The following is a 4962-nucleotide window of genomic DNA, read 5'->3' on the forward strand; positions in this document are numbered from 1 at the left end:
TGCTCTCTTTAAAGACGCTTTACAGTTGACTCTGAGCCCTCTCGACTGCTTACTTAGACACACACACACACCAACTAACCCTGAGACTCCATTAGGCGAATTATTGAAGTTATCTAATGACACCGCAGGGACCTGCGCCCCAATGAAACGCCCCAAGAATAGGTTAAAACCCTCACTGCCCTTAGGACAGATCCCTCTCCATTTTAATACTAGTATGATATGTCTGCGCAGACTAAAGTTAACTGGCCCAGACACACACATAGATTATACAAAGGATAACTATACATTTTTCTCTGACTCCCCAGGTGCACGCTGTAATGAGACATGGCTAGCTGTCTCTGTGACTGAAGTTGTATCATATCTGGAGGAACACACACACAGTTCAAGTTCGAGCAGAGAATCGATCATTGTTCCCCCAGAGGGTGTCTTAAATGATACTGACTGGGGGGAGTTAGTTAAATCACACATGGTCACGCGCCTAACTAGAGCAATCCCACATGCTTATTGGATGTGCAATAATACTCTTAGATTAGCTTTACCTGTTAATTGGACCGGTACCTGTGGTCTAGTAACCGTTGATGTATGCTGTACTTTCATTCCCAATAATACCGCTCCTAACGGTCCATTCACACAAGCTATGAATAAACTTGAAGCATTGAAGATAGAACTAATTGCCAATACAGGTCACGGTCAGTGGCTACATAAGTGGCTACAGGACACGTTTGGAAAATGGAGGGAACTAATTGTAGCCTTTGTAACCGTTGCAGCATGTTTTCGATGATTATTGTCTGTTGTGTGATACCATGTATACGCTCTCGGAATTTTTGATATTAAGCTTGCTCGAAGGACCAGTTACAGTTATGATTTGTTTTACAGTTATGATTTGTCTTTATATTATGTTATTACATTCTGTCTTTATACTATGTTATCATTTCATGATAAAAGGAGAGAACTGTTGTGATATTTTGATACCATAGTAGCATTTACAGGATATTGATATTATACAGAAAAGAGTTACTCAATAAGGCCCATCTACTAGTTGTTTTTCTCTTTCTCTCTGACCCAAGAATTAATGTGTAGGACTCACAAGCTGGTACCTCAAGGTCGAAAACACCACAGAGATGAGACCACTTCCTTACTCCCATCCTCCCTTTTTCTTTATCTCCTGGAAAAGGCTCGTTAAAGGCTAGGTGGTTTGTTTCAGAATTCACTAATGAAAGAACTCTGTATTTTATGTCTAGGAGTGTATTTTGCTGGGATGATCATAAATTGTAGCTGAACTGATAAACTACACACAGGATACTTCTTGGCTCACAAGGCAGGAAGACGTTTCCTTATTTGGTCTGTACCGGTTTGAACTGGGAAAGCTGACACACGAACCTTTTTTTCCTCTATATAAACTGTTATGTACTAAATAAACCTTTGAGTCGATTTGGGAAGACAACCTGAAGCAGTCTGTGTTTCCTTGTTCTCCCAAGCTGCTCCCGACGTCGTAACTAACCCAGCTGAATGGCATACCTGAGTGTTACTTTAAATAATTAGGAATCTTAGAAGGAAAGGACAGAACTCTGCTTATCGCTCACGCCACGGAGGAAACCCGGGACGGCAATTTCCTTCACATTCAAAACCAGATCTGATTGTACTGTTCCCCTACAGATTTTGAGCCCTAAATAGATAAAGATGCATCATAAAAAGCATATTAACCATTCTCTCATATTACAGATGAGTGATAGTTTCTGACCTGAGGCCATTAAAGTAACAGTGGAAACCACTCAGCGTGGATGTTTAAATTAGCCTCAGCTGGGATGTTCATTTCAAGAGAAATTCCAGTTCATCTTACACTTGTTTCCCATTTATAACATCTTGACCCAGGCAAACACAAAAGAAAAGAGAAGAGCAAACCTTCCTTGTATGTGTGCTGACTCAGCACGAAAAAGGAAAGCAGAATGTCTCACTGTGTTATTGTCAAGGTCTGGCTGGCAGACCGTGGGGATGTGGGGAAGGAGGAGGACCCAGGCGCGGTGCTCTATGTACAAACAGTGTTTATTTACAGAGTGAAAACAACGTAACAATAAATCCCCGTGTTCTCCCAGACTCCCGTGTCGTGTCTCCCGTGAATAGTCCGTGTGCTCTCTGCTCCCGTGTCAGCACCCCCCGGTGCTCGCTGCTCTCCGTGCCTTCCACGCTCTTCCTGCGGGAAACAATAGCGCAGCTGTCAGGACACTCAGAAATGGCAGGCATACACTTTCTGACTAAACTTAGACAGGGTGACTAACGTGGAGTCTCATGCAATGATCCCGCGTCGGTGGGAGCTCCAAGACTCTCTTAAGTAGCTCCCCCGACGAGGCCTGATCAGCAGCAGGTGTGTGGCTTCGGGTGTGGCCAGTCCCCTTGCAGGGCCACACCCTCCAGGCCTGACGCCGCCTATAAACAAGTGCTCAGCCACCCACACACACATATACACAAGCACAGGGAAGGGGGAGCAACACCAAAATACACAACAATAATAATAATAATAATATAATACATGACTGCTCAGGGATCCTGGGTCGCCCAGTCCCAGGACCCTGACAGTTATATTCCAGTATAACAATTTATTTTAATTTTTGATCCAGTATTGGACAAATTATTTTGTTACAGTTGTTGAATTAATCATAATAATTATAACAGTAATGGAAGCAGTAATATTAGTAAGAACTATATTGTATATACACTCAGTAACTTTATTAGGTACACCATGTTGGTACTGGGTTGGACATCTGCTTCTTCAGAGCTGCTGTAATTCTTCATGGCACAAATTCAATAAGGTGCTGGAAACATTTCTCAGAGATTTTGGTCCATATTTACATGACAGCATCACACAGTTGCTGGAGGAATTGTTGGCTGACATCCATAATATGAATCTCCCGTTCTACTACATCCTAAAGGTGCTCTATTTGGTGACTGTGAAGGCCATCTGAGTACAGAGTATCCTTTATGATGTTCAAGAAATCAACGTGAGATGCTTTGAGCTTTGTGGCATGGGGGGGTTATCCTACTAAAAGCAGCCATAAGAAGATGATACACTGTAGTCATAAAGCGATGGACATGCTCGGTAACAACACTCAGGTATAGGCTGTGGTGTTTTAACTTGCTCATTTGGTACTAAGGGGCCCAAAGTATGTCAAGAAAATATCCCTCACACCAGCACACCAGCAGCAGTCTGAACCTGATCAGGCAGGAGGGCTCCATGCTTTCATGTTGTTATGCCTCACTGTAACAATTCACTTTAGTTTCCTGTTCCTAGCTGACAGAGGGAACCCAGAGTATGCTTGAAAGTTTGATGTTCTTTGAGATCAGAGATGTCCTTTTGCATACTTTGGGTGAAACAAGTGTTTATTTGTAGTATAATCATTATGTACAGCTACTTTTAAGACCCCATGTATAATTTTCTAGATTCACTGCTGCCTTGAGGTGATTTCCTGTAAACCTGAAGCAGTGTGTGTCCAAAGGTTGACTCTGTTCATCTGGACGTAGTGTTTTCTGTGGGGGAAACGTTTCGTCACTCATCCAAGTGACTTCTTCAGTCTCAGCTGACTGCAGGTTTCCCCAATCTTATAAACAATACATTTGCATAATGACTGAAACCAGCCCACTGAAGGTTTCAGTCATGTCTGATGTGGGCACAGACCAGTGTGCAGATGTGTACAATCACAGTGTTTGTCACCATCTAGTGGTTGATTCATTTAGTTTAGTTCATTCACTTTATTTACCATCAGTAAGACAAATGTTTTGGAAAAATGTGTTTTTAAAGAGTTTCCCGCCAAGGTGTACGTCTTGAACTGTGCGAGGAAAGCCAGTATCACAGGGAGAACATGCAAACACTACAAAAAGCGACTTCTGAATACACAAGATTTAGATGAGCCACTGCCAGCTCACTTTCAAAATGTCCTGTGATCTGACTATTAGATTGATGATATTTCCTCAGTCCTAATGTTAAAAACATTGCATTACACTTTCCAACCTATTGAATAAAAGGTTGCAAATTAATCAATCAATCAATCAATCTTTATTTATAAAGCACTTTTCATACAAAAAAAAATGTAGCACAAAGTGCTTTACATAGTTAAAAGCAGCCCACCCCACCCTCCAACTCACTCCCCACACTCTCATTAACATAAATGATGTGAATACACACATATCCCCCCCCCCCCCCCCCCCCCCCCCCCCCCCACACACACACACACACACACACACACACACGCACATACACACACGCGCACACTTAAAGAGTAAAAATTGGGCTGGGCTCGCATGAGCCAAGTGAGGAAACACTATAACAGGGAGCCGTCTGCACCGGGAGCCGGTCACAGACCGCAGCCTCCGGGCTGGGCACACAGCAGGAGGGAGGCCAAGGAGCCCCCCAGCCAGGCTGAGAGGACCCCCAGAGACCCAGCAGCCACAGTCGATCACAGCCCCAGTGCAGAGAGCGCCCTCTGAGGAAACACTGGAGATATGACACAATAGGATATATACAGGGTAAAATCATAAAATAAATAAGAACAGGATACAATATAAATATAAATATAAATAGAGTAAGAAGGTTAAAAAATGAATAAGAATAAAATCAATAAATATTAGGTAAAGTCTAAATTAATAATAGAATAACAGGATAGAATAAATAAGCATAAAATAAATAAACGTTAAGTAAAAGCTAAATTAAAAAGGTGGGTCTTGAGCCTGTTCTTAAAAACATGTACGTTCTCTGCGGCCCTGAGCTCCTCTGGCAGGCTGTTCCACAGACGAGGACCATACCACTGAAAAGCTGCCTCTCCGTGAGTATGTGTCCTGACTTTAGGGACAATTAAAAGGCCAGCACCAGAGGACCTCAGGGTCCGCGAGGGTTCGTATGGTAAAAGCAGATCTGAGAGATAAGAAGGCCCACGACCATTAAGACATTTAAAAACCAATAAAAGAACTTTA

The 4962-nt window shown here is 42.7% G+C and overlaps 1 long non-coding RNA gene across 1 annotated transcript; it reads right to left on the reverse strand.

The window, feature by feature from the left end:
* Positions 1–2025: 2025 nt before the first annotated feature.
* LOC143421923 (uncharacterized) lies at positions 2026–2553 on the reverse strand. Its single transcript, XR_013101524.1, has 2 exons — positions 2277–2553; positions 2026–2191 (listed from the first exon to the last, which is right to left on the reverse strand). It is a non-coding gene; the product is annotated as an uncharacterized LOC143421923 (long non-coding RNA).
* Positions 2554–4962: the final 2409 nt, after the last annotated feature.

This window comes from Maylandia zebra, linkage group LG14 (assembly GCF_041146795.1).
Source record: "Maylandia zebra isolate NMK-2024a linkage group LG14, Mzebra_GT3a, whole genome shotgun sequence".
NCBI lineage: Eukaryota > Metazoa > Chordata > Actinopteri > Cichliformes > Cichlidae > Maylandia > Maylandia zebra.